We start from the raw sequence: 12,231 nt of genomic DNA, 5'->3' as shown, positions 1-12,231 counted from the left end.
ATGTTAAAGTAGAATATGTCATGAAAAAACTATCTCGGAATCAGAATGATAACTAAAAGCATTCCAGAGTTATTAATGTTTAAAGTGACAGTGGTCAGATTTGCAAAAAATGGCCTAGTCCTTAAGGTGAAAAAGGGCTCAGTCCTTAAGAGGTTAAAGACCACAGGGTTTCTCATTTTTACACTTTTTTTTCCCTCCTCCTCTCCTAAAAATCATAACGCTTTCCATTTTCCATGTACAGACCCATATTAGGGCTTGTGTTTTGTGCCACCAAGCAACTTTGGGGGCTTCCGATTCGAAGAACTTTTTGGTAAAAATGACTCTCTGGTTATCTACCCCACTGGACCTTTAGGGAATGTGTAAAGGTCCTTTTAAACGCTGCTGTCAGCTTTGACAGCGGCAATCTAAAGGGTTAATAGATGCCTGCAGCAATGGCTTCATGTCGGCTATTAACGGCGGCCCTCAGCTACAGTTAAAGACCAACATTTTGCTCTACATGTTAGAATTGGACTTCCACCACTTTGCGGTCCCTGGGTTAAATTCTATTGAGAAACACTTGCCTAAGGTCTCCAAGTCATATGGTATATTCAGTTTTGTATGAACTTGGCTTGTTGGTCCTGAAGACTGATATTTGGATGTAAGATTTTAAACAGTAACTTTTGTAAAAGAACACAAAACCGCTGCATGATGCTAGAAAACTTTGGTTCAATATTATTCAAGGTAAATAAATTTCTTTCGAGGAAGAAAGAGGATTTTTTTGACTGATCAGGTGGAAAGACTAACACCTCTTGCCCTTGCCTCTTGCCCTTTCTTCACAAGTGACCCCAGTGAGTGCTGCTAATGGTGCGTAGAATTACGGAGAGTTTTAGCATTCTTGACCCCGCACTTGGAGCATTTTTAATGGTTGTTATCACTACATACCTTCCCCGAAACATGCAGGAACGCTCACATCCGACCAGATTTGATGGTTATTTTAATCAGTTAATGTAAAGACTTTTTCTTCCTGTAATGTTATATAACATCAATAATGGCTAATGGTTACTATTTTCAGCGACATCACTACGTTTACCTAATCTGGATAATTAATGGCGGCCTTAGACCTGATCTTAACAAACCCGACTGCTGTGAAGTGAAATGATATATCCAGTTGTAGTCAATATCAACATGTTAATAAATAAATATGACAGCCTCAATGCCCAACAACATAAAGCAAATGTTAATAAGACACTCATCAGATTTATTTGGGAGTACAGTAAAATGAATAGAATCATCGGGTTATGAGATTTCAGAAGAAGACTTTTTAGGCCCTTAAGGACGCAGCCCATTTTGGCCTTAAGGACGCAGAAAATGTAATTTTAACGTTTTCATTTTTTTCCTCCTCGCCTTAAAAAAATCATAACTCTTTTATATTTTCATCCACAGACTAGTATGAGGGCTTTTTTTTTTTTGCGTGACCAGTTGTCCGTTGTAATGACATCACTCACTTTACCATAAAATGTATGGTGCAACCAAAAAAATACTATTTGTGTGGGGAAATTAAAAAGAAAACCACAATTTTGCTAATTTCGGAAGGTTTTGTTTTCACGCCGTACAATATATGGTAAAAATGACGTGTGTTCTTTATTCTTTGGGTCAATACGATTAAAATTATACCCATGATAACATACTTTTCTATTACTGTTGCGCTTAAAAAAAATCACAAACTTTTTAACCAAATTAGTACGTTTAAGATCCCCCTATTTTGAAACTTATAACTTTTTCATTTTTCCGTATAAGCGACGGTATGAGGGCTTATTTTTTGCGCCGTAATCTGTACTTTTTATTGATACCATATTTGCTTATATAAAACTTTTAATACCTTTTTTTATAAAAAAATTTTTGGAGCAAAATGTAATAAAAAAAAGCAGCTATTTTGGACTTTTTTTTTAATGTTCACGCCGTTCACCGTACGGTATCATTAACATTTTATTTTAATAGTTCAGATATTTACGCACGCGGCGATACCAAATATGTATATAAAATATTACTTTATTTTTTTACTTTTATTTTTACACTTTAATAGTCCCCATAGGGGACTATTTATAGCAATCACTCGATTGCTAATCCTGTTCAGTGCTATGTATAGGACACAGCACTGATCAGCATTATCGGTCATCTTCTGCTCTGGTCTGCGGGAAGGCAGATCAGAGCAGAAGACGCCGGGAAGGCAGCGGAGGCAAGTAAGGGGACCTCCGGCTGCCGTGCCGGATGATCGGATCGCCGCGGCAGTGCTGCGGGCGATCCGATCATCCAATTAAGTGACCGCGATGCTGCAGATGCCGTGATCTGTATTGATCACGGCATCTGAGGGGTTAATGGTGGACATCCTCGGGATTGCGAGTGTCCGCCATTACCGGCGGGTCCATGGCTGCGATCAACAGCCGGGACCTGCCGCGCATGATACGGGCATCACTCCGATGCCCACGGTTATGCTTAGGACGTAAATGTACGTCCTGGTGCGTTAAGTACCGCATCACCAGGATGTACATTTACGTCCTTCGTCGTTAAGGGGTTAAAGGAGTCCTGCGATGTCTGGCAGCAAGATGTTAGTGTAACATGGTCAAGCTGGCCATAGGGTAAAGACTTGGGAAGGCTTAGCAGCAACCACTCCATAGAGGAACCGCACATTAGTTAATCTGGAGTTGTGGCATCTGACATACAACAAGCCTAGGGATCTCAGAGCTGAGGCACAGGTCTTAGTTATGAGTGGTTGACTGGTGTCTGTAGTATGCTCCATAACACAAGCTGTCCCCTCGAAACTCCCTTTCTATATGTAGTCCTATCACCCAGCTCCATCCTTAGGTCATGCAATGTCCCTCACATTGTTGCAGCCTTGATGAAAACAGCCACCCTAGGCAAAAGCTAATTTACCACCCTCTTTACTCCACCCATTTGCTTGCCCTTTGAAATGCCCCATGCTGGCTGATCAAGTGGTTTGGATGCTGGTTGGAACTTTTTTGTGGCAGGCAGAGCGGCACCCCCCATGAAGAGGGCGCTCTAGGTGGCTGCTTATTTTGCTTATAGGCAGAGCCGGCCCTGGCCACATGACTACATCAGCTTATCTCCAGTGAGCGACAACAGATAGGACCAAGCACCTTTTGGTGGGAAACCGAAGCTCATACTATTCCTAAACAGTTTGGCTAAAAGAGACCACTATTATTAGGGTCCCCAGCTACCATGGAAGGATAACATATGTATAATGATAAGATGGTGTCATGTGTCACAGTAAAATCCGCATGATGCCAGGGCCCAAGGTTTCCAGCAGTAGTGTTGGGTGCGAATATTTGCATTTCAATTTTTTTATCGCAAATATCACAAATTTGCGAATTCGGGAATATTGTGAATATATTCACTATAGATTCAAAATTGTGAATATTCGCTTTTTTTCTGCATATGTGAATATTTGCATATTCCTTCTTTTCACTTGTGGGCCAATTAAAATGATGCAAATACACTTGTCAGAGGTTATTAACAACATCCCAAGCAACCAATAGTAAAGTTGCCCACCCCCTCACTGTTTTCTTGCTCCAATACACAAATATGCAAATATTCACATATGCAAAAATGAGATTATAACAAATATGCGAAATTCGTGAATATAGGATGAACATTCGTCTATATATTCGTGAAATATTGCAAATTCGAATATGGGCAATGCTGCTCATCACTATACAGCAGAACATCGTCCAAATCATCACATTTCCTCCACGAATTGTCTTCTTTCCATGGTGCACCCTGATGACATCTCTTCCCTCAAGAAAATGTGATTAATTCTTACATTACATCATAGTCAAATCCTGATGCTTTCATGTTTAAATAGGGGGCACGCTGTTATACATATTTTACCATAAAATACAATTGCCTTACCACTATTTCAGCTTTATACAATTCAGAACATATACTATGGTCATATAGATGGAAAGATAGAAAGATACCAGCAGCACACAAAAAATCTGTGAAAAAATGCAAAAAAAAAAATAAAAAATTATTCTATTCTCCCAGTGTTACAAAGGTTATGATGCCCCCTGAGGAAGCTCAGTGTTGAGCGAAACATATGTTGGAGTTAATACAGGCTGTGGTAAGGCATATATGTATGATATCTTGCTGAGAATTGTTTTTGTTTTACTCTGACTCTCTGAGAAGAGAGACAAAGTAAAACAAAAACAAATCTCAGCAAGATATCATACATATATGCCTTACCACAGCCTGTATTAACTCCAACATATGTTTCGCTCAGCACTGAGCTTCCTCAGGGGGCATCGTAACCTTTATAAAACCTATGTTTTATAATAATTTTGCACTAGGCACTTTACTGTTTCTTACATATATGAAACGAGACAGTATTGTGTATTTAGGTTTTATATCTATTCATTGCCCTCCACTGCTTTGTATTCCTGAATGAACTGTTGTGGTTCCCATTTGAAATTTGTATGTGTATTATTTGATTTTACTATGTCTATGGTACAAATAAAGATTCATATTTATTTCTGAATGTAGTGTTATAATTTGGGGCTATAAAGGTGCAGAATTTCTGCAACCTCTTGGCGCCATTTTAAAGCATCGTGGCGAGAGTCTGCATAAACATAGCATCTTTTTAACACTGGGAGAATGAAATCCATTTTTTTTCTTTTTTTTTCCACAGATTTTTGTGCTGCTGGGATCTTTTTTTGTATTTAATGGGGAGCCCCTTACTGAGGCTTAAAACTAGTGTACACAATTTATTCTTTTTTTCCGAGTTGGTATAGTAGTGCTGCTCTTCTGGAAACTATTTGGATATATAGATAGATAGATAGATAGATAGATAGAGAAGTCCAAAGGAAAGCAGCACTCCTATTATATTGAAAATGGCGGTGTGAAGCTGCTGAAACATTGTCATTTTTCCTTGGAATAAAAGCACTTGATTTTTCACTTATTTTGGTGTGCTGCCTACATCCATTTATATAGATAGATAGATAGATAGATAGATAGATAGATAGATAGATAGATAGATAGATAGATAGATAAATATATATGAGATAGATACACTGCTCAAAAAAATAAATGGGACACTAAGATAACACATCCTAGATCTGAATGAATGTACTAATCGTATGAAATACTTTTGTCTTTATATAGTTGAATGTGTGGACAACAAAATCACACAAAAATTATCAATGGAAATCCAATTTATTAACCCATGGAGGTCTGGATATGGAGTCACACTCAAAATCAAAGTGGAAAAACAAACTACAGGCTGATCCAACTTTATGTAATGTCCTTAAAACAAGTAAAAATGAGGCTCAGTAGTGTGCGTGGCCTCCACGTGCCCGTATGACCTCCCTATAAAGCCTGGGCAGTCTGTGGTGCAACATGGCGTTGGTGGATGGAGCGAGACATGATGTCCCAGATGTGCTCAATTGGATTCAGATCTGCCTTCATCTTGCAGTAACTGCTGACACACTTCAGCCACATGAGATCTAGCATTGTCTTGCATTAGGAGGAATCCAGGGCCAACCACAGCAGCATATGGTCTCACAAGGGGTCTGAGGATCTCATCTCGGTAACTAATGGCAGTCATGCTACCACTGGCAAGCACATGGAGGGCTGTGTGGCCCCCAAAGAAATGCCACCCCACACTGACCCACTGCCAAACCGGTCATGCTGGAGGATGTTGTAGGCAGAAGAATGTTCTCCACAGCGTCTCCAGACTCCAGTCACATGTGCTCAGTGGGAACCTGCTTTCATGTGTGAAGAGCACAGAGCGCCAGAGGTGAATTTGCCAACCTTGGTGTTCTCTGGCAAATCCCAAACGTCCTGCATAGTGTTGGGCTGTAAGCACAACCCCCACCTGTGGACGTCGGCCTCTCATACCACCCTCATTTCTGTTTCTGACTGTTTGAGTGGACACATGCACATTTGTGGCCTGCTGGAGGTCATTTTGCAGGGCTCTGGCAGTGCTCCTCCTGCTCCTCCTTGCACAAAGGTGGAGGTAGCGGTCCTGCTACTGGGTTTTTGCCCTCTGACAGCCTCCTCCACATCTCCTGATATACTGGCCTGTCTTTTGGTAGCGCCTCCATGCTCTTCTTGCCACAGCTCGCATTGATGTGCCATCCTGGATGAGCTGCACTACCTGAGCCACTTGTGTGGGTTGTAGACTCTGTCTCATGCTACCACTAGAGTGAAAGCACCACCAGCATTCAAAAGTGACCAAAACATCAGCCAGGAAGCATAGGAACTGAGAAGTGGTATGTGGTCACCACCTGCAGAACCACTCCATTATTGGGGTGTCTTGCTAATTGCCTATAATTTCCACCTGTTGTCTGTGCCATTTGTACAACACCATGTGAAATTGATTGTCAATCAGTGTTGCTTCCTGAGTGGACAGTGTGATTTCACAGAAGTGTGATTGATTTGGAGTTACATTGTGTGGTTTAAGTGTTCCCTTTATTTTTTGGAGCAGTGTAGATAAATAGATGGATACATAGATAGATATGAGATAGAAAGATAGATAGATGATAGATAGATATTGAGGTAGATACAGCCGGAGATATGGTAACACACATAAGGCCTGCAGTGAACAATTCTCACTGAAGTCTCATATGTAAAAAATAAATAAAATAATAACAAAATTTGCATCAAGACCCAGGTTGTTCTCCCCGAGTTTGACGGCTATTTTATTTGCTCAAACAACAACCCTCACTGTTAAAGAGTTGTTAGGTGCAGCCTACGCTTTTGTTTGATGTGCCTTCTGAACCGCACAATCTGCTGCATGCATCGCTGCTTTTTACCAGGGCTGGATCTTTTCATCTGAAAGCTCCGTGCAGTATATTTCTCTTATATGTCGGCTTCAAACAAAGCACTTAATTATTATACATAAGTGCTGCTGAGCCAACAAAATACCGAGTGCTACCGCCGAGAAAGAGAAAGGAGGAAATCCAGCTTAGCATAACTACAATTAGACCAAAGGAAGTGTACATACAGAATACAAAACCACCCAAAATCCAATGTAATAATAGTACGATACGATGGGTAGAAAAAAAAAAAAAAAAAGAAGAGGTCTAAAAAAAATCTCAAATCTCGCCTAATACTATGTATTACCTTTTAAATCCTCTTCAGAACATCCCAAAGCGCCTTTACGAATTACACATTGAGAAGGAATACAAAGAACATTGCTGGATTACCGCCTCATTAATGGCATTAGAAATCTACTCCTGTATTATCATCACCAGTGTGATTAGAGATTGTGAGCATCTCAGCCGCTCGATAAAATGGCCATGTGAATATTATGTAGAAGACAAAAAAAAAGGATTGTTGAAATTTGCGTGCAAGCCGAGCGACTAGATGGATATATTGGAACCTCTGGACGTTGAGATAATAATTTTCAGGAAAGATCTTGCAATGAATGTAATTCAATGGTTCCCGTGTTTCTTCATCTTAAAGGGGTTCTCCACCAAAAGGTGATTTTAGTACGTACCTGGCAGACAGTAATGGACATGCTTAGGAAGGATCTGCGCTTGTCTTGGGGCTAAATGGCTATGTTGTGAGATTACCATAATGCTGTGGCTAGCTTTTTGTGAACTGGCTATTTAATGTTGGAGTTCGTTCTCTCAAACTACAAATCCCATAGTTCCTTGTTGGTAGGTGTGAGGTCCTTTTTCTTCTTCCCACACATCAGCCACCCCGCCCACTAAAACACACCTGTGCTGCCTTTAATGCAATAGACCAGTGTTTTCTGACCAGGGTGCCTCCAGCTGTTGCAAATTCTTGCAGAATGTTCACCCACCCAGCAGTCGCTCCACCCATGGAAGCAAAGACAGGCTCCCTCTGAACACCTGACTAGTGATGTAATGTCTCGGCCGCGCTGCAACCTGGGAAAACCTGAGACAACACTCATTTTGTGTACTGTAAAAAGTAAACGTAGGGGCAAAAATCACTGAAGAATTGTGAAACCATCATGAAACACAGGTACAGACACTATATTTTGAACTACACTAACTTTATAGCCCCTTTAAAAAATAAAAATTAAAAAAGGAATACCCCTTTAAGCCGCCACAATCAGCACCACTGCTGAGGTTGGTGTCTTCTATGTTTTTGCAAATTTTTTTATCACTGATCACAATATGAGTCGATAAAGTTCTATCTTCTTCCCGTATAGAGATAATGTGTCCAGCAGGAGACCACTTTGGGTATTGGAAAAATTGGTCAATTGGGTTGATTTTCTCAGCAGAAAGTATCTAATTAGAACGTGACTACAATTTGGAAACATTAAAGCTTTTTATGGTCCATTCAACAGGGCCCATGATAATGGGGTCATTATTAGGGGCCTCAAAATGAAGGTCTGAAAGAGATTTGGCAACTGATTACAGGGGTCCCAGTGGTAAGACTTGTATTCTGACAATTTTCCCCTATCCTGTGGCTTGAGGATAAGTGTTTTACCTCAGAATACTTCTTTAAATTAAAAGCAGTTTTAAGCTACATTTACATCAATCACATTAGAGGCAGAGCAGTCGGTACAGCTTTTCAGACACAAAACATCATACATAGAAAAGAAGGGAGCAACATAGAAAAGATCATAAATGGCCATGTATGATGGTGCTGGGTTGTACCGCTAAGTCCTGTCTCTGAGGGCCCCTTTGCAGCCACAATATTTAACTTTATGATACTGTATGCAGTTGATCACTTAATAAAATAGCAGAAAGATCCCTTAAAGGAGTTGTCCGGTTAAAGAAACAACCTATGTATGGTATAAAAAAAAAAAAAAAGCTACTTACTAATATAATGTTTTAAGCCATACTGCACAGATCTTCTATATTAGCTGAGCTGCCTATTTTGTAGCTTTGACATCACATCATACCCTGCTGAATGCAGTCTGCTCCTATTCCATCTCCCCTTCCTGTCTGCTCAGGACAAGGCCAGTGATGTTAAGGAGGGAGCTCATATTACTACTCATTAGATTTATGACTCATTAGGTAAGACAGCAGTGAGCCTGTTCTGACAGAAACTACTGACACTGAGAAAGGTTTCCTGCTGCCTTATTTAATGAGTCATAAATCTAATAAGCAGTAATGCCAGTTCCCCCTTTTCACAATACTGGTCTAGTTCGGAGCAGTTAGAAGGGGAGGAGGGAGAAGGAGCCGAAGCTCTGCTTTTACAGCCTGTGATGTGAAGTCACAACTACATAGATGATGATGGAAGATCGGTGCACAATGGATTATATTAATAAATTGCTTTATTATACTTTTCGACAAAATACACAGGTTGCTTCTTTCACTGGAAAACCCCTTTAATGTCAGCTACCGTATATACTTGAGTATAAGCCGTTATTCAGCATGATTTTTCGTGCTGAGAACACCCCCCTCGGCTTATACTCGAGTGAACAAATTAACGTTTCTGGCTTTATCTGTGAGGGGATGGTCCCGGCCGTCCATCTCCGTCTGTCAATCCCTTCTCAGTAGTCTTCAACCTGCGGACCTCCAGATGTTGCAAAACTACAATTCCCAGCATGCCCGGACAGCCATCGGCTGTCCGGGCATGCTGGGTGTTGTAGTTTTGAAACATCTGGAGGTCCGCTGGTTGAAGACCACTCCTTCGTCATAATCCAGACCCCCCTTTTGTTTTCTACTCAACTACCCTCAATGGGAAGGAAGGGTGAGCTGGTCCGGGCCGTCCATCTTTGGCCATCTATGCTGCAGGGACTGTCCGGTGGGGAGGGTTAGTCGTTCCGGGCTGTCCATCTTCACCGGGAGGCCCTCTTATCTGCTCCGGGCCGGCCCCAGACTAGTGACGTTGCAGGGACGTCCATGCGCAGCAGACGTCCATGACGTCCCTGCGTGGTGGCGTCAAGGCAGAGTCACTAGTAGTTACGCTAGGAGCTGCAGTTTTGCAACATCTGGAGGTCTGCAGGTTGAAGACCACTGAGAAGGGATTGACAGGCGGTGATGATAAAGGGGGGATGATGACAAGGAGGATGATGAAGAGAGGGATGATGATAGGGTGATGATGACAGGGTGATGATGACGGGGTGATGATGACGGGGTGATGATGACAGCGTGATGATGACAGGGGGATGATGACAGGGTGATGATGACAGGGTGATGATGAGGGGGGTGATACGGTTCAAAATATTTTATTCAGGTGATAATGACGGGGGTCTGGATGATGACAGGGGGGGGGATGAAGACATGGGGGGATGATGTATTTCCCACCCTAGGCTTATAGTCGAGTCAATAAAGTTTCCTGGGTTTTTGGGGTGAAATTAGGGGTCTCGGCTTATATTCAGGACTGCTTATTTTATAGCACTACAACATAAAAAAAAAAAAAAATATATATATATATATATATATATATATATATATATATATATATATATATATATATATATAAATAGAGGTGAAAGATAGAAAGTAGACAATAAGGAAAAGTAAAAAAAATATATGTCTAAAAATTGTACCATAATACATTCTAGGAGAACAGATTTCAACAGATGAAGGGTAAAACACGGTTTGAAAAATAATAAACGGTGAATGAAATAAAAAGTCAGACACAGTTCCTGATTCCGCGGGTTTATTATAGCTGATTTCAATAAATGATTCATACTAGAGGTTTTCAAGTGTCTACATTTTCATAAAATATTTGGAAAAGTTCTCGATCTATACGCTCCCTCCTAGAATTGATCGTCATCTAGTAAGGTGAACTGTGATCCTACTTGCATTACCAAATTCATCAAGCACTGGTCCTCTCCTTTCAAAGACTGGATTTGCATAATGATTTTGTTTTAATAAAAGGGCTATGGTAATAGCATAATGAAAAGAGACGCCGCTGTCTGATAACCCGCTCTGAAGTAGACCACTGGAAGAGGCGCCACTTCTGTCCGACAGAATTCATAAATGAAACCTTGTTATATATTTTTTTTAGAATAATGGAATGGAGGAGAATGTACGATGACCTAAGTACAACGTCTTAATGTTCAAAGGATTCTTCATTTGTATTACATTGGAGCCATGATTATACATTGAGGCGCCATTTTTGGCCACCTGACTTTCAATGATACATTTTAGTAGTTTCATTAACAAGCTCTCGATCCTTCTTCTACAAAGAGTGGATGTAGGACTCAACCCCATCCTTGAACTCCAATAACATCTGCAGGGAGTATGCTAGGACAGAAGAACCCATGATTCCATACGACCAGTGTTAGCACCAATAGCAAAAATGAAAAGTAGGCCCCTTTAAAGGTGTTGCTTGACACCACCACATCCTTAAAGGGGTACTCCACTGGAAAACATATTTTTTTAAATCAACTGGTGCCAGAAAGTTAAACAGATTTGTAAATGACTTATATTTAAAAATCTTAATCCTTCCAGTACTTATTAGCTGCTGTATACTACAGTGTAAGTTCTTTTCTTGATGATTTTCCTTTCTGTCTGACCACAGTGCTCTCTGCTGACACCTCTGTCCATTTTAGGAACTCTCCGTAGTAGAATCAAATCCCCATAGGAAACCTATCCTGCTCCGGACAGTTCCTAAAATGGACAGCGATGTCAGCAGAGAGCACTGTGGTCAGACAGAAAGGAAAATCAAAAAGAAACAAATTACCCTGTAGTATACAGCAGCTGATAAGTACTGGAAGGATTACAATTTTTATATAAAAATATGAGTAATTTACAAATCTGTTTAACTTTCTGGCACCAGTTGATTAAAAAAAAAAAAAAAAAAATGTTTCCCAGGGGAGTACCCCTTTAACATCATGGTACAGGATGTCCTTTTCTAGCATCATATCACTGTAATAGTACTGTTGTGCTGGCCTGGTACCGTTTCAAGATCACTGGATCCTGAAGAATGTATTTGCACAGCTTTATTAACATCTTCTTATCTCTGTTCTACAAAGAATAGGACAAGTCCTTAACTGCATCCAAAAAATTCAATCATTACGGCCAAAAATAAAGAATCCATTATATTATATAACTGAAGACCCAATGACACCATGAAAGTGGTAGAGCTGGTAGCAAAGACAAAAATTGCGCCCCTTTAAACATCCTGCTTTACATCACCACATCCTTAAAGGGGAACTCTGGTGAAAAACATATTTTTTTTTTTTTTTAAATCAACTGGTGCCAGAACATTAAACAGATTTGTAAATTACTTTTAAAGAAAATCCTAATCCTCCCAGTACTTATCAGCTGCTGCATGCTCCAGAGGAAGTTCTTTTCTTTTTGG

The 12,231-nt window shown here is 40.4% G+C and overlaps 1 protein-coding gene across 2 annotated transcripts in view; it reads right to left on the bottom strand.

Annotated features, from left to right (window-relative positions):
* The window catches only part of CTNNA2 (catenin alpha 2), a 2,092,931-nt gene that overhangs the window by 1,385,826 nt on the left and 694,874 nt on the right, over positions 1-12,231 (bottom strand). The gene's annotated exons all lie outside the window — the stretch shown is intronic.

This window comes from Hyla sarda, chromosome 1, assembly GCF_029499605.1.
Source record: "Hyla sarda isolate aHylSar1 chromosome 1, aHylSar1.hap1, whole genome shotgun sequence".
Lineage (NCBI taxonomy): Eukaryota > Metazoa > Chordata > Amphibia > Anura > Hylidae > Hyla > Hyla sarda.
The sequence above is the reverse complement of the archived record's forward strand: the minus strand, read 5'-3'. Positions and strand labels throughout refer to the sequence as shown.